Source organism: Taudactylus pleione, unplaced genomic scaffold (assembly GCF_031769625.1).
Source record: "Taudactylus pleione unplaced genomic scaffold, aTauple2 ptg000050l, whole genome shotgun sequence".
NCBI lineage: Eukaryota > Metazoa > Chordata > Amphibia > Anura > Myobatrachidae > Taudactylus > Taudactylus pleione.
In genome coordinates, this window is record NW_028284452.1 from 1,201,556 (window position 1) to 1,218,054 (window position 16,499).

Below are 16,499 nucleotides of genomic sequence, written 5' to 3' on the forward strand. Positions count from 1 at the left end.
GTTTGAAAGTAGGCAGAAACATACTTTTACTTCATGATTTTATGAGGATTCTTTTACTATGGGTCTTCCAGGTTCAATACTTTTCCGTCCTCGCAGAAACAGTTTCTGTAGTGTAGTGGTTATCACGTTTGCCTCCCATGCGAAAGGTCCCCTGTTCGAAACTGGGCAGAAACATACTTTTACGTTATGATTTTATGAGTACTCTGTTACTATGGGTCTTCAAGGTTCAATACTTTTGTATTACAAAAAGGGGCTGTTTCTGTAGTGTAGTGGTTATCACGTTCACCTCACACGCAAAATGTCCCTAGTTCGAAACTGGGCAGAAACATACTTTTACGGTTTGATTTTAAGAGTATTCTGTTACTGTGGCTCTTCCAGGTTCAATACTTTTCCGTCCCCACAGAGGCAGTTTCTGTAGTGTAGTGGTTATCCCGTTCGCCTAACACGCGAAAGGTCCCCAGTTTGAAAGTGGGCAGAAACATACTTTTACTTTCAATACTTTTCCATCCCCGCAGAGGCAGTTTCTGTAGTGTAGTGGTTATCACGATCGCCTAACACGGGAAAGGTCCCCAGTTTGAAACTGGGCAGAAACTTTTTTTTTATATATGATTTTAAGATTTTTCTGTTACTATTAGCAGAAAAAATATTTTTGAAAGCCCATATGCAAATTGCACTTCCGAGTTTAATTCTTTTCAGTTCTCCATGAGGCAGTTTTTGTAGTGTAGTGGTTATCATATTCATCTCATATGCAAAAGGTCCTCAGTTTTAAAGTAGGCAGAAACATTCTTTTACTTTATGATTTTATTCGTATTCTGTTACTATGGCTCTTCCAGGTTCTATATTTTTCCGTTGGCACAGACGCAGTTTCTGTAGTGTAGTGGATATCACGTTCGCCTAACACGCAAAAAGTTCCCAGTTTGAAACTGGGGAGAAAATTTCTTTTTATTTAGGATTTTTCTGTTACTATGAGCAGAAAAAATATTTTTGAAAGCCCATATGCAAATTGCACTTCCAGGTTTCATTCTTTTCCATTCCCCAAGAGGCAGTTTCTGTAGTGTAGTGGTTATCACGTTCATCTCATATGCGAAAGATCCTCAGTTTGAAAGTGGGGCAGAAACATACTTTTACATTATGATTTTAAGAGTATTCTGTTACTATGGCTCTTCCAGGTTCAATACTTTGCCACTCCACAAGAGGCTGTTTCTGTAGTGTAGTGGTTATCACGTTCGCCTAACACGCGAAATGTCCCCTGTTTGAAACTGGGCAGAAATTTATTTTATATTTAGGATTTTTCTGTTACTATTAGCAGAAAAAATATTTTTGAAAGCCCATATGCAAATTGCACTTCCAAGTTTAATTCTTTTCCGTTCCCCAAGAGGCAGTTTTTGTAGTGTAGTGGTTATCACATTCATCTCATATGCGAAAGGTCCTCAGTTTGAAAGTGGGCAGAAACATACTTTTACTTTATGATTTTATGAGTATTCTGTTACTATGGGTATTCCACTTTTGTGTTAAGAAAAGGGGCTGTTTCTGTAGTGTAGTGGTTATCACGTTCACCTCACACGCGAAAGATCCCCAGTTCAAAACTGGGCAGAAACATACTTTTACGTTATGATTTTAAGAGTATTCTGTTACTATGGCTCTTCCAGGTTCAATACTTTTGCGTCCCCACAGAGGCAGTTTCTGTACTGTAGTGGTTATCATGTTCGCCTAACACGCGAAAGGTCCCCAGTTTGATAGTGGGCAGAAACATACTTTTGCCTTCAATACTTTTCCATCCCCGCAGAGGCAGTTTCTGTAGTGTAGTGGTTATCACGTTTGCCTCACATGCGAAAGGTCCCCAGTTCGAAACTGGGCAGAAACCTACTTTTACGTTATGATTTTAAGAGTATTCTGTTACTATGGCTCTTCCAGGTTCTATACTTTTCCTTTGGCACAGACGCAGTTTCTGTAGTGTAGTGGTTATCACGTTCGCCTCACCCGCGAAAGGTTCCCAGTTTGAAAGTGGGCAGAAACATACTTTTACGTTATGATTTTAAGAGTATTCTGTTACTATGGCTCTTCCAGGTTCAATACTTTTCCGTACCCACAGAGGCAGTTTCTGTAGTGTATTGGTTATCATATTCATCTCATATGCGAAAGGTCCTCAGTTTGAAAGTAGGCAGAAACATACTTTTACTTTATGATTTTATGAGGATTCTGTTACTATGGGTCTTCCAGGTTCAATACTTTTCAGTCCCCGCAGAGGCAGTTTCTGTAGTGTAGTGGTTATCACGTTCGCCTCACCCGCGAAAGGTCCCCAGTTTGAAAGTGGGCAGAAACATACTTTTAGTTTATGATTTTATGAGGATTCTGTTACTATGGGTCTTCCAGATTCAATACTTTTCAGTCCCCGCACAGGCAGTTTCTGTAGTGTGGTGGTTATCATGTTTACCTCACCCACAAAAGGTCCTCAGTTTGAAAGTGGGCAGAAACATACTTTTACTTTATGATTTTATGAGGATACTGTTACTATGGTGCTTCCAGGTTCAATACTTTTCCAACCCCACAGAGGCAGTTTCTGTAGTGTAGTGGTTATCATGTTCGCCTAACACGCGAAAGGTCCCCAGTTTGAAACTGGGTAGAAACTTTTTTTTTATTTATGATTTTAGGATTTTTCTGTTACTATTAGCTGAAAAAATATTTTTGAAAGCCCATATGCAAATTGCACTTCCGAGTTTAATTCTTTTCAGTTCTCCAAGAGGCAGTTTTTGTAGTGTAGTGGTTATCATATTCATCTCATATGCGAAAGGTCCTCAGTTTGAAAGTAGGCAGAAACATACTTTTACTTTATGATTTTATTAGTATTCTGTTACTATGGCTCTTCCAGGTTCTATACTTTTCCGTTGGCACAGACGCAGTTTCTGTAGTGTAGTGGTTATCACGTTCGCCTAACACGCAAAAAGTTCCCAGTTTGAAACTTGGCAGAAAATTTCTTTTTATTTAGGATTTTTCTGTTACTATTAGCAGAAAAAATATTTTTGAAAGCCCATATGCAAATTGCACTTCCAGGTTTCATTCTTTTCCATTCCCAAAGAGGCAGTTTCTGTAGTGTAGTGGTTATCACGTTCATCTCATATGCAAAAGATCCTCAGTTTGAAAGTGGGGCAGAAACATACTTTTACATTATGATTTTAAGAGTATTCTGTTACTATGGCTCTTCCAGGTTCAATACTTTGCCACTCCACATGAGGCTATTTCTGTAGTGTAGTGGTTATCACGTTCACCTAACACGCGAAAGGTCCCCTGTTTGTAACTGGGCAGAAATTTATTTTTTATTTAGGATTTTTCTGTTACTATTAGCAGAAAAAATATTTTTGAAAGCCCATATGCAAATTGCATTTCCAAGTTTAATTCTATTCCGTTCCCCAAGAGGCAGTTTTTGTAGTGTAGTGGTTATCACATGCATCTCATATGCGAAAGGTCCTCAGTTTGAAAGTTGGCAGAAACATACTTTTACTTTATGATTTTATGAGGATTCTGTTACTATGGGTCTTCCAGGTTCAATACTTTTCCAAACCCACAGAGGCAGTTTCTGTAGTGTAGTGGTTATCACATTCGTCTCACACGCGAAAGGTCCCCAGTTTGAAAGTGGGCAGAAACATACTTTTACTTTATGATTTTATGAGGATACTGTTACTATGGGTCTTCCAGGTTCAATACTTTTCAAAACCCGCAGAGGCAGTTTCTGTAGTGTAGTGGTTATCACGTTCGCCTAACACGCGAAAAGTGCCCCAGTTCGAAACTGGGCAGAAACTTTTTTTTTATTTATGATTTTATGATTTTTCTGTTACTAGTAGCAGAAAAAATATTTTTGAAAGCCCATATGCAAATTGCACATCCTAGTTTAATTCTTTTCCTTTCCCCAAGAGGCAGTTTTTGTAGTGTAGTGGTTATCACATTCATCTCATATGCGAAAGGTCCTCAGTTTGAAAGTGGGCAGAAACATACTTTACTTTATGATTTTATGAGGATTCTGTTACTATGGGTCTTCCAGGTCAATACTTTTCAGTCCCCGCAGAGGCAGTTTCTGTAGTGTAGTGGTTATCACGTTCGCCTAACACTCAAAAAGTTCCCATTTTGAAACTGGGCAGAAAATTTCATTTTATTTAGGATTTTTCTGTTACTATTAGCAGAAAAAATATTTTTGAAAGCCCATATGCAAATTGCACTTCCAGGCTTAATTCTTTTCCATTCCCCAAGAGGCAGTTTCTGTAGTGTAGTGGTTATCACATTCATCTCATATGCGAAAGATCCTCAGTTTGAAAGTGGGGCAGAAACATACTATTACATTATGATTTTAAGAGTATTCTGTTACTATGGCTCTTCCAGGTTCAATACTTTGCCACTATAAAAAGGCTGTTTCTGTAGTGTAGTGGTTATCACGTTCATCTCATATGCGAAAGGTCCTCAGTTTGAAAGTGGGCAGAAACATACTTTTACTTTATGATTTTTTGAGGATTCTGTTACTATGGGTCTTCCAGGTTCAATACTTTTCCGTACCCACAGAGGCAGTTTCTGTAGTGTAGTGGTTATCACATTCGTCTCACACGCGAAAGGTCCCCAGTTTGAAAGTGGGCAGAAACATACTTTTACTTTATGATTTTATGAGGATACTGTTACTATGGGTCTTCCAGGTTCAATACTTTTCGAAACCCGCAGAGGCAGTTTCTGTAGTGTAGTGGTTATCACGTTCGCCTAACACGCGAAAAGTGCCCCAGTTCGAAACTGGGCAGAAACTTTTTTTTTATTTATGATTTTATGATTTTTCTGTTACTAGTAGCAGAAAAAATATTTTTGAAAGCCCATATGCAAATTGCACATCCTAGTTTAATTCTTTTCCTTTCCCCAAGAGGCAGTTTTTGTAGTGTAGTGGTTATCACATTCATCTCATATGCGAAAGGTCCTCAGTTTGAAAGTGGGCAGAAACATACTTTACTTTATGATTTTATGAGGATTCTGTTACTATGGGTCTTCCAGGTCAATACTTTTCAGTCCCCGCAGAGGCAGTTTCTGTAGTGTAGTGGTTATCACGTTCGCCTAACACTCAAAAAGTTCCCATTTTGAAACTGGGCAGAAAATTTCATTTTATTTAGGATTTTTCTGTTACTATTAGCAGAAAAAATATTTTTGAAAGCCCATATGCAAATTGCACTTCCAGGCTTAATTCTTTTCCATTCCCCAAGAGGCAGTTTCTGTAGTGTAGTGGTTATCACATTCATCTCATATGCGAAAGATCCTCAGTTTGAAAGTGGGGCAGAAACATACTATTACATTATGATTTTAAGAGTATTCTGTTACTATGGCTCTTCCAGGTTCAATACTTTGCCACTATAAAAAGGCTGTTTCTGTAGTGTAGTGGTTATCACGTTCATCTCATATGCGAAAGGTCCTCAGTTTGAAAGTGGGCAGAAACATACTTTTACTTTATGATTTTTTGAGGATTCTGTTACTATGGGTCTTCCAGGTTCAATACTTTTCCATAACCAAGCATGCAGTTTCTGTAGTGTAGTGGTTATCACATTTGAGTAACACGCGAAAGGTCCCCAGTTTGAAACTGGGCAGAAACATTTTTTTATTTATGATTTTAGGATTTTTCTGTTACTATTAGCAGAAAAAATATTTTTGAAAGCCCATATGCAAATTGCACATCCAGGTTTAATTCTTTTCTGTTCCCCAAGAGGCAGTTTCTGTAGTGTAGTGTTTATCACGTTCATCCCATATGCGAAAGATCCTCAGTTTGAAAGTGGGCAGAAACATACTTTTACATTATGATTTTAAGAGTATTCTATAACTATTGCTCTTCCAGGTTCAATACTTTGCCACTCTACAAGAGGCTGTTTCTGTAGTGTAGTGGTTATCACGTTCGTCTCACACGCGAAAGGTCCCCTGTTTGAAACTGGGCAGAAACTTACTTTTACTTTATGATTTTAAGAGTTTTCTGTTACTATGGCTCTTCCCGGTTCAATACTTTTCCGTCCCCACAGAGGCAGTTTCTGTAGTGTAGTGGTTATCACGTTCGCTTAACCAACAAAAGGTCCCCAGTTTGAAAGTGGGCAGAAACATACTTTTACTTTATGATTTTATGAGGATACTGTTACTATGGGTCTTCCAGGTTCAATACTTTTCCTTACCCGCACAGGCAGTTTCTGTAGTGTAGTGGTTATCACGTTCGCCTCAGACGCGAAAGGTCCCCCGTTTGAAAGTGGGCAGAAACATTTTTTTTATTTATGATTTTAGGATTTTTCTGTTACTAGTAGCAGAAAAAATATTTTTGAAAGCCCATATGCAAATTGCACTTCCAAGTTTAATTCTTTTCCGTTCCCCAAGAGGCAGTTTTTGTAGTGTAGTGGTTATCACATTCGTCTCATTTGCGAAAAGGTCCTCAGTTTGAAAGTAGGCAGAAACATACTTTTACGTTATGATTTTAATTCTGTTACTATGGCTCTTCCAGGTGCAATACTTTTCCATTTTTGCAGAGGCAGTTTCTGTAGTGTAGTGGTTATCACGTTCACCTCACAAGCGAAAGGTCCCCATTTGGAGACTGGGCAGAAACATACTTTTACGTTATGATTTTAAGAGTATTCTGTTACTATGGCTCTTCCAGGTGCAATACTTTTCTGTCCCCGCAGAGGCAGTTTCTGTAGTGTAGTGGTTATCACATTTGCCTAACACGCGAAAGGTCTCCAGTTTGAAAGTGGGCAAAAACATACTTTTACTTTATGATTTTATGAGGATTCTTTTACTATGGGTCTTCCAGGTTCAATACTTTTCTGTCCCCGCAGAGGCAGTTTCTGTAGTGTAGTGGTTATCACGTTCGCCTCACACGTGAGAGGTCCCCAGTTTGAAAGTGGGCAGAAACATACTTTTACTTTCAATACTTTTCCATCCCCGCAGAGACAGTTTCTGTAGTGTAGTGGTTATCACGTTCGCCTAACACGCGAAAGGTCCCCAGTTTGAAACTGGGCAGAAACTTTTTTTATTTATCATTTTAGGATTTTTCTGTTACTGTTAGCAGAAAAAATATTTTTGAAAGCCCATATGCAAATTGCACTTCCGAGTTTAATTCTTTTCAGTTCTCCAAGAAGCAGTTTTTGTAGTGTAGTGGTTATCATATTCATCTCATATGCGATAGGTCCTCAGTTTGAAAGTAGGCAGAAACATACTTTTACATTATGATTTTATTAGTATTCTGTTACTATGGCTCTTCCAGGTTCAATACTTTTCCGTTGGCACAGACGCAGTTTCTGTAGTGTAGTGGTTATCACGTTCGCCTAACACTCAAAAAGTTCCCAGTTTGAAACTGGGCAGAAAATTTATTTTTATTTAGGATTTTTCTGTTACTATTAGCAGAAAAAATATTTTTGAAAGCCCATATGCAAATTGCACTTACAGGTTTAATTCTTTTCCATTCCCCAAGAGGCAGTTTCTGTAGTGTAGTGGTTATCACGTTCATCTCATATGCGAAAGATCCTCAGTTTGAAAGTGGGCAGAAACATGATTTTAGGATTTTTCTGTTACTAGTAGCAGAAAAAATATTTTTGAAAGCCCATATGCAAATTGCACTTCCAAGTTTAATTCTTTTCCGTTCCCCAAGAGGCAGTTTATGTAGTGTAGTGGTTATCACATTCATCTCATATGCGAAAGGTCCTCAGTTTGAAAGTAGGCAGAAACATACTTTTACTTTTTGATTTTATGAGGATTCTGTTACTATGGGTCTTCCAGGTTCAATACTTTTCCATCCTCGCAGAAGCAGTTTCTGTAGTGTAGTGGTTATCACGTTTGCCTCACACGCAAAAGGTCCCCAGTTTGAAAGTGGGCAAAAATATACTTTTACTGTATGATTTTATGAGGATTCTGTTAGTATGGCTCTTCCAGGTTCAATACTTTTCCATGTCCAAAGATGCAGTTTCTGTAGTGTAGTGGTTATCACAATCGCCTAACACGCGAACGGTCCCCAGTTCGAAACCGGGCAGAAACATTTTTATTATTTAATATTTTAGGATTTTTCTGTTACTAGTAGCAGAAAAAATATTTTTGAAAGCCCATATGCAAATTGCACTTCCAAGTTTAATTCTTTTCCGTTCCCCAAGAGGCAGTTTTTGTAGTGTAGTGGTTATCACATTCATCTCATATGCGAAAGGTCCTCAGTTTGAAAGTAGGCAGAAACATACTTTTACTTTATGATTTCATTAGTATTCTGTTACTATGGCTCTTCCAGGTTCAATACTTTTCCGTGCTCGCAGAAGCAGTATCTGTAGTGTAGTGGTTATCACATTCGCCTCACAAGCGAAAGGTCCCCTGTTCAAAAGTAAGCAGAAACATACTTTTACGTTATGATTTTAATTCTGTTACTATGGCTCTTCCAGGTGTAATACTTTTCCGTTTTTGCAGAGGCAGTTTCTGTAGTGTAGTAGTTATCACGTTCGCCTCACACGCGAAAGGTCCCCAGTTTGAAAGTGGGCAGAAACATACTTTTACATTATGATTTTAAGAGTATTCTGTTACTATGGCTCTTCTGGGTTCAATACTTTTCCGTACCCACAGAGGCAGTTTCTGTAGTGTAGTGGTTATCACATTCGGCTAACACGCGAAAGGTCCCCAGTTTGAAAGTGGGCAGAAACTTTTTTTTTATTTATGATTATAGGATTTTTCTGTTACTATTAGCAGAAAAAATATTTTTGAAAGCCCATATGCAAATTGCCCTTCCGAGCTTAATTCTTTTCAGTTCTCCAAGAGGTAGTTTTTGTAGTGTAGTGGTTATCATATTCATCTCATATGCGAAAGGTCCTCAGTTTGAAAGTAGGCAGAAACATACTTTTACTTTATGATTTTATTAGTATTCTGTTACTATGGCTCTTCCAGGTTCAATACTTTTCCATTGGCACAGATGCAGTTTCTGTAGTGTAGTGGTTATCACGTTCGCCTAACATGCAGAAAGTTCCCAGTTTGAAACTGGGCAGAAAATTTCTTTTTATTTAGGATTTTTCTGTTACTATTAGCAGAAAAAATATTTTGGAAAGCCCATATGCAAATTGCACTTCCAGGTTTAATTCTTTTCCATTCCCCAAAAGGCAGTTTCTGTAGTGTAGTGGTTATCACGTTCATATCATATGCGAAAGATCCTCAGTTTGAAAGTGGGGCAGAAACATACTTTTACATTTTGATTTTAAGAGTATTCTGTTACTATGGCTCTTCCAGGTTCAATACTTTGCCACTCCACAAGAGGCTGTTTCTGTAGTGTTGTGGTTATCACATTTGCCTAATACGCGAAAGGTCCCCTGTTTGAAACTTGGCAGAAATTTATTTTTTATTCAGGATTTTTCTGTTACTATTAGTAGAAAAAATAATTTTGGAAGCCCATATGCAAATTGCACTTCCAAGTTTAATTCTTTTCCGTTCCCCAAGAGGCAGTTATTGTAGTGTAGTGGTTATCACATTCATCTCATATGCAAAAGGTCCTCATTTTCAAAGTGGGCAGAAACATACTTTTACTTTATGATTTTATGAGGATTCTGTTACTATGGGTCTTCCAGGTTCAATACTTTTCCGTCCTCACAGAGGTAGTTTCTGTAGTGTAGTGGTTATCACGTGCACCTCACACGCGAAAGGTCCCCAGTTCGAAACTGGGCAGAAACATACTTTTATGTTATGATTTTAAGAGTATTCTGTTACTATGGCTCTTCCAGGTGCAATACTTTTCCATCATCGCAGAGGCAGTTTCTGTAGTGTAGTGGTTATCACGTTTGCCTCACACGCAAAAGGTCCCCTGTTCAAAACTGGGCAGAAACGTACTTTTACGTTATGATTTTAAGAGTATTCTGTTACTATGGCTCTTCCAGGTTCAATACTTTCCGTCCCCACAGAGGCAGTTTCTGTAGTGTAGTAATTATCACATTCGCCTAACACACAAAAGGTCGACAGTTTGAAAGTGGGCAAAAACATACTTTTACTTTATGATTTTATGAAGATTCTGTTACTATGGGTCTTCCAGGTTCAATACTTTTCCATCTCCAAAGATGCACTTTCTGTAGTGTAGCGGTTATCACATTCGCCTAACACGCGAAAGGTCCTCAGTTCGAAACTGGGCAGAAACATATTTATGATTTTAGGATTTTTCTGTTACTAGTAGCAGAAAAAATATTTTTGAAAGCCCATATGCAAATTGCACTTCCAAGTTTAATTCTTTTCCGTTCCCCAAGAGGAAGTTTTTGTAGTGTAGTGGTTATCACATTCATCTCATATGCGAAAGGTCCTCAGTTTGAAAGTAGGCAGAAACATACTTTTACTTTATGATTTTATTAGTATTCTGTTACTATGACTCTTGCAGGTTCAATACTTTTCCGTTGGCACAGACGCAGTTTCTGTAGTGTAGTGGTTATCACGTTCGCCTAACACTCAAAAAGTTCCCAGTTTGAAACTGGGCAGAAACATACTTTTACGTTATGATTTTAATTCTGTTACTATGGCTCTTCCAGGTGCAATACTTTTCCGCTTTTGTGGAGGCAGTTTCTGTAGTGTAGTGGTTATCACGTTTGCCTCACACGCGAAAAGTCCCCAGTTCGAAACTTGGCAGAAACATACTTTTACGTTATGATTTTAAGAGTATTCTGTTACTATGGCTCTTCCAGGTGCAATACTTTTCCGTCCCCACAGAGGCAATTTCTGTAGTGTAGTGATTATCATCTTTGCTTCACACGCGAAAGGTCCCCAGTTTGAAAGTGGGCAGAAACATCCTTTTACTTTCAATACTTTTCCATCCATGCAGAGACAGTTTCTGTAGTGTAGTGGTTATCACGTTTGCCTAACATGCGAAAGGTCCCCAGTTTAAAACTGGGCAGAAACTTTTTTTTTATTTATGATTTTAGGATTTTTCTGTTACTATTAGCAGAAAAAATATTTTTGAAAGCCCATATGCAAATTGCACTTCCAAGTTTAATTCTTTTCCGTTCCCCAAGAGGCAGTTATTGTAGTGTAGTGGTTATCACTTTCATCTCATATGCGAAAGGTCCTCAGTTTGAAAGTGGGCAGATACATACTTTTACTTTATGATTTTTTGAGGATTCTGTTACTATGGGTCTTCCAGGTTCAATACTTTTGCGTCCTTGCAGAGGTAGTTTCTGTAGTGTAGTGGTTATCACGATCGCCTCACACGCGAAAGGTCCCCAGTTCGAAACTGGGCAGAAACTTACTTTTATGTTATGATTTTAAGAGTATTCTGTTACTATGGCTCTTCCAGGTGCAATACTTTTCCGTCCTCGTAGAGGCAGTTTCTGTAGTGTTGTGGTTATCACATTTGCCTAACACTAAAAAATTCCCCAGTTCGAAACTGGGCAGAAACATACTTTTACGTTATGATTTTAAGAGTATTCTGTTACTATGGCTCTTCCAGGTGCAATACTTTTCCGTCCTCGTAGAGGCAGTTTTTGTAGTGTAGTGGTTATCACATTCGCCTAACACTAAAAAGTTCCCCAGTTCGAAACTGGGCAGAAACATACTTTTACGTTATGATTTTAAGAGTATTCTGTTACTATGGCTCTAACAGGTTCAATACTTTTCCGTTGGCACAGACGCAGTTTCTGTAGTGTAGTGGTTATCACGTTCGCCTAACACGCAAAAAGTTCCCAGTTTGAAACTGGGCAGAAAATTTCTTTTTATTTAGGATTTTTCTGTTACTATTAGCAGAAAAAATATTTTTGAAAGCCCATATGCAAATTGCACTTCCAGGTTTAATTCTTTTCCATTCCCCAAGAGGCAGTTTCTGTAGTGTAGTGGTTATCACGTTCATCTCATATGCGAAAGATCCTCAGTTTGAAAGTGGGGCAGAAACATACTTTTACATTTTGATTTTAAGAGTATTCTGTTACTATGGCTCTTCCTGGTTCAATACTTTGCCACTCCACAAGAGGCTGTTTCTGTAGTGTAGTGGTTATCACGTTCGCCTAACACGAGAAAGGTACTCTGTTTGAAACTGGGCAGAAATTTATTTTTTATTCAGGATTTTTCTGATACTATTAGTAGAAAAAATAATTTTGGAAGCCCATATACAAATTGCACTTCCAAGTTTAATTCTTTTCCGTTCCCAAAGAGGCAGTTTTTGTAGTGTAGTGGTTATCACGTTTGCCTCACACGCGAAAGGTCCCCAGTTCGAAAGTAGGCAGAAACATACTTTTACATTATGATTTTATTAGTATTCTGTTACTATGGCTCTTCCAGGTTCAATACTTTTCCGTTGGCACAGACGCAGTTTCTGTAGTGTAGTGGTTATCACGTTCGCCTAACACTCAAAAAGTTCCCAGTTTGAAACTGGGCAGAAAATTTCTTTTTATTTAGGATTTTTCTGTTACTATTAGCAGAAAAAATATTTTTGAAAGCCCATATGCAAATTGCACTTCCAGGATTAATTCTTTTCCATTCCCCAAGAGGCAGTTTCTGTAGTGTAGTGGTTATCACGTTCATCTCATATGCGAAAGATCCTCAGTTTGAAAGTGGGGCAGAAACATACTTTTACATTATGATTTTAAGAGTATTCTGTTACTATGGCTCTTCCAGGTTCAATACTTTGCCACTCCACAAGAGGCTGTTTCTGTAGTGTAGTGGTTATCACGTTCATCTCATATGCGAAAGGTCCTCAGTTTGAAAGTGGGCAGAAACATACTTTTACTTTATGATTTTTTGAGGATTCTGTTACTATGGGTCTTCCATGTTCAATATTTTTCCATCCCTGCAGAGGCAGTTTCTGTAGTGTAGTGGTTATCACATTCGCCTCATATGCGAAAGGTGCCCAGTTCGAAACTGGGAAGAAACATACTTTTACGTTAAGATTTTAAGAGTATTCTTTTACTATGGCTCTTCCAGGTTCAATACTTTTCCGTACCCACAGAGGCAGTTTCTGTAGTGTAGTGGTTATCACATTCGCATCAGACGCGAAAGGTCCTCAGTTTGAAAGTGGGCAGAAACATTCTTTTACTTTATGATTTTATGAGGATACTGTTACTATGGGTCTTCCAGGTTCAATACTTTTCCGTCCTCGCAGAAGCAGTTTCTGTACTGTAGTGGTTATCACATTCGCCTCACACGCGAAAGGTCCCCTGTTCGAAACTAAGCAGAAACATACATTTACGTTATGATTTTAATTCTGTTACTATGCTTCTTCCAGGTGTAATACTTTTCCGTTTTTGCAGAGGCAGTTTCTGTAGTGTAGTAGTTATCACGTTCGCCTCACACGCGAAAGGTCCCCAGTTCGAAACTGGGCAGAAACATACTTTTACATTATGATTTTAAGAGTATTCTGTTACTATGGCTCTTCTAGGTTCAATACTTTTCCGTCCCCACAGAGGCAGTTTCTGTAGTGTAGTGGTTATCACGTTCACCTCACACGCGAAAGGTCCCCTGTTCGAAACAAGGCAGAAACATACTTTTACGTTATGATTTTAATTCTGTTACTATGGCTCTTCCAGGTGCAATACTTTTCTGTTTTTGCAGAGGCAGTTTCTGTAGTGTAGTGGTTATCACGTTCGCCTAACACGCGAAAGGTCCCCAGTTTAAAACTGGGCAGAAACTTTTTTTTTAATTATGATGTTAGGATTTTTCTGTTACTATTAGCAGAAAAAATATTTTTGAAAGCCCATATGCAAATTGCACTTCCGAGTTTAATTCTTTTCAGTTCTCCAAGAGGCAGTTTTTGTAGTGTAGTGGTTATCACATTCATCTCATATGTGAAAGGTCCTCAGTTTGAAAGTAGGCAGAAACATACTTTTACTTTATGATTTTATGAGGATTCTGTTACTATAGATCTTCCAGGTTCAATACTTTTCCGTCCTCACAGAAACAGTTTCTGTAGTGTAGTGGTTATCACGATCGCCTCACACGTGAAAGGTCCCCTGTTCGAAACTGGGCAGAAACATACTTTTACGTTATGGTTTTAATTCTGTTACTATGGCTCTTCCAGGTGCAATACTTTTCCGTTTTTGCAGAGGCAGTTTCTGTAGTGTAGTGGTTATCACGTTCGCCTCACATGCAAAAGGTCCCCAGTTCGAAACTGGGCAGAAACATACTTTTACGTTATGATTTTAAGAGTATTCTGTTACTATGGCTCTTCCAGGTGCAATACTTTTCCGTCCCCACTGAGGCAGTTTCTGTAGTGTTGTAGTTATCACGTTTGCCTCACACGCGAAAGGTCCCCAGTTTGAAAGTGGGCAGAAACATCCTTTTACTTTCAATACTTTTCCATCCATGCAGAGACAGTTTCTGTAGTGTAGTGGTTATCACGTTTGCCTAACATGCGAAAGGTCCCCAGTTTAAAACTGGGCAGAAACTTTTTTTTTATTTATGATTTTAGGATTTTTCTGTTACTATTAGCAGAAAAAATATTTTTGAAAGCCCATATGCAAATTGCACTTCCGAGTTTAATTCTTTTCCATTCCCCAAGAGGCAATTTCTGTAGTGTAGTGGTTATCACGTTCATCTCATATGCGAAAGATCCTCAATTTGAAAGTGGGGCAGAAACATACTTTTACATTATGATTTTAAGAGTATTCTGTTACTATGGCTCTTCCAGGTTCAATATTTTGCCACTCCACAAGAGGCTGTTTCTGTAGTGTAGTGGTTATCACGTTCATCTCATATGCGAAAGGTCCTCAGTTTGAAAGTGGGCAGAAACATACTTTTACTTTATGATTTTTTGAGGATTCTGTTATTATGGGTCTTCCAGGTTAAATACTTTTCCATCCCCGCAGAGGCAGTTTCTGTAGTGTAGTGGTTATCACGTTCGCTTCACACGCGAAAGGTCCCCAGTTCGAAACTTGGCAGAAACATACTTTTACGTTATGATTTTAAGAGTATTCTGTTACTATGGCTCTTCCAGGTGCAATACTTTTCCGTCCCCACAGAGGCAGTTTCTGTAGTGTAGTGGTTATCACATTCGCCTAACACGCGAAAGGTCCCCATTTTGAAAGTGGGCAAAAACATACTTTTACTTTATGATTTTATGAGGATTCTTTTATTATGGGTCTTCCAGGTTCAATACTTTTCTGCCCCCGCAGAGGCAGTTTCTGTAGTGTAGTGGTTATCATGTTCGCCTCACATGCGAAAGGTCCCCAGTTTGAAAGTGGGCTGAACCATACTTTTACTTTCAATACTTTTCCATCCCCGCAGAGACAGTTTCTGTAGTGTAGTGGTTATCATGTTCGACTAACACGCGAAAGGTCCCCAGTTTGAAACTGGGCAGAAACTTTTATTTATTTATGATTTTAGGATTTTTCTGTTACTATTAGCAGTAAAAATATTTTTGAAAGCCCATATGCAAATTGCACTTCCGAGTTTAATTCTTTTCAGTTCTCCAAGAGGCAGTTTTTGTAGTGTAGTGGTTATCATATTCATCTCATATGCGAAAGGTCCTCAGTTTGAAAGTAGGCAGAAACATACTTTTACATTATGATTTTATTAGTATTCTGTTACTATGGCTCTTCCAGGTTCAATACTTTTCTGTTGGCACAGACGCAGTTTCTGTAGTGTAGTGGTTATCACGTTCGCCTAACACTCAAAAAGTTCCCAGTTTGAAACTGGGCAGAAAATTTCTCTTTATTTAGGATTTTTCTGTTACTATTAGCAGAAAAAATATTTTTGAAAGCCCATATGCAAATTGCACTTCCAGGTTTAATTCTTTTCCATTCCCCAAGAGGCAGTTACTGTAGTGTAGTGGTTATCACGTTCATCTCATATGCGAAAGATCCTCAGTTTCAAAGTGGGGCAGAAACATACTTTTACATTATGATTTTAAGAGTATTCTGTTACTATGGCTCTAACAGGTTCAATACTTTGCCACTCCACAAGAGGCTGTTTCTGTAGTGTAGTGGTTATCACGTTCATCTCATATGCGAAAGGTCCTCAGTTTGAAAGTGGGCAGAAACATACTTTTACTTTATGATTTTTTGAGGATTCTGTTACTATGGGTCTTCCAGGTTCAATATTTTTCCATCCCTGCAGAGGCAGTTTCTGTAGTGTAGTGGTTATCACGTTCGCCTCACATGCGAAAGGTGCCCCGTTCGAAACTGGGAAGAAACATACTTTTACGTTAAGATTTTAAGAGTATTCTTTTACTATGGCTCTTCCAGGTTCAATACTTTTCCGTACCCACAGAGGCAGTTTCTGTAGTGTAGTGGTTATCACATTCGCATCAGACTCGAAAGGTCCTCAGTTTGAAAGTGGGCAGAAACATACTTTTACTTTATGATTTTATGAGGATACTGTTACTATGGGTCTTCCAGGTTCAATACTTTTCCATCCACGCAGAGGCAGTTTCTGTAGTGTAGTGGTTTTCACGTTCACCTCACACGCGAGAAGTCCCCAGTTCGAAACTGGGCAGAAACATTTTTTTTATTTATGATTTTAGGATTTTTCTGTTACTAGTAGCAGAAAAAATATTTTTGAAAGCCCATATGCAAATTGCACTTCCAAGT

The 16,499-nt window shown here is 38.5% G+C and overlaps 16 non-coding genes across 16 annotated transcripts; all 16 read left to right on the forward strand.

The window, feature by feature from the left end:
* The first annotated feature begins 101 nt into the window (after nt 1–101).
* On the forward strand, nt 102–174 carry TRNAG-CCC (transfer RNA glycine (anticodon CCC)). Its single transcript has one exon. It is a non-coding gene; the product is annotated as a tRNA-Gly (tRNA).
* Nucleotides 175–1,526: 1,352 nt separating this feature from the next.
* On the forward strand, nt 1,527–1,599 carry TRNAV-CAC (transfer RNA valine (anticodon CAC)). The gene has a single exon. It is a non-coding gene; the product is annotated as a tRNA-Val (tRNA).
* A 192-nt stretch (nt 1,600–1,791) lies between these two features.
* Nucleotides 1,792–1,864, forward strand: TRNAV-CAC (transfer RNA valine (anticodon CAC)). Its single transcript has one exon. It is a non-coding gene; the product is annotated as a tRNA-Val (tRNA).
* A 692-nt stretch (nt 1,865–2,556) lies between these two features.
* Nucleotides 2,557–2,629, forward strand: TRNAV-AAC (transfer RNA valine (anticodon AAC)). The gene has a single exon. It is a non-coding gene; the product is annotated as a tRNA-Val (tRNA).
* A 1,094-nt stretch (nt 2,630–3,723) lies between these two features.
* Nucleotides 3,724–3,797, forward strand: TRNAV-AAC (transfer RNA valine (anticodon AAC)). Its single transcript has one exon. It is a non-coding gene; the product is annotated as a tRNA-Val (tRNA).
* Nucleotides 3,798–4,706: 909 nt separating this feature from the next.
* Nucleotides 4,707–4,780, forward strand: TRNAV-AAC (transfer RNA valine (anticodon AAC)). Its single transcript has one exon. It is a non-coding gene; the product is annotated as a tRNA-Val (tRNA).
* Nucleotides 4,781–6,941: 2,161 nt separating this feature from the next.
* On the forward strand, nt 6,942–7,014 carry TRNAV-AAC (transfer RNA valine (anticodon AAC)). The gene has a single exon. It is a non-coding gene; the product is annotated as a tRNA-Val (tRNA).
* Nucleotides 7,015–9,758: 2,744 nt separating this feature from the next.
* On the forward strand, nt 9,759–9,831 carry TRNAV-CAC (transfer RNA valine (anticodon CAC)). Its single transcript has one exon. It is a non-coding gene; the product is annotated as a tRNA-Val (tRNA).
* Nucleotides 9,832–10,063: 232 nt separating this feature from the next.
* Nucleotides 10,064–10,136, forward strand: TRNAV-AAC (transfer RNA valine (anticodon AAC)). The gene has a single exon. It is a non-coding gene; the product is annotated as a tRNA-Val (tRNA).
* A 676-nt stretch (nt 10,137–10,812) lies between these two features.
* On the forward strand, nt 10,813–10,885 carry TRNAV-AAC (transfer RNA valine (anticodon AAC)). The gene has a single exon. It is a non-coding gene; the product is annotated as a tRNA-Val (tRNA).
* A 270-nt stretch (nt 10,886–11,155) lies between these two features.
* On the forward strand, nt 11,156–11,228 carry TRNAV-CAC (transfer RNA valine (anticodon CAC)). The gene has a single exon. It is a non-coding gene; the product is annotated as a tRNA-Val (tRNA).
* A 2,000-nt stretch (nt 11,229–13,228) lies between these two features.
* On the forward strand, nt 13,229–13,301 carry TRNAV-CAC (transfer RNA valine (anticodon CAC)). The gene has a single exon. It is a non-coding gene; the product is annotated as a tRNA-Val (tRNA).
* Nucleotides 13,302–13,529: 228 nt separating this feature from the next.
* TRNAV-AAC (transfer RNA valine (anticodon AAC)) lies at nt 13,530–13,602 on the forward strand. The gene has a single exon. It is a non-coding gene; the product is annotated as a tRNA-Val (tRNA).
* A 418-nt stretch (nt 13,603–14,020) lies between these two features.
* TRNAV-CAC (transfer RNA valine (anticodon CAC)) lies at nt 14,021–14,093 on the forward strand. The gene has a single exon. It is a non-coding gene; the product is annotated as a tRNA-Val (tRNA).
* Nucleotides 14,094–14,285: 192 nt separating this feature from the next.
* TRNAV-AAC (transfer RNA valine (anticodon AAC)) lies at nt 14,286–14,358 on the forward strand. The gene has a single exon. It is a non-coding gene; the product is annotated as a tRNA-Val (tRNA).
* Nucleotides 14,359–14,782: 424 nt separating this feature from the next.
* On the forward strand, nt 14,783–14,855 carry TRNAV-CAC (transfer RNA valine (anticodon CAC)). The gene has a single exon. It is a non-coding gene; the product is annotated as a tRNA-Val (tRNA).
* Nucleotides 14,856–16,499: the final 1,644 nt, after the last annotated feature.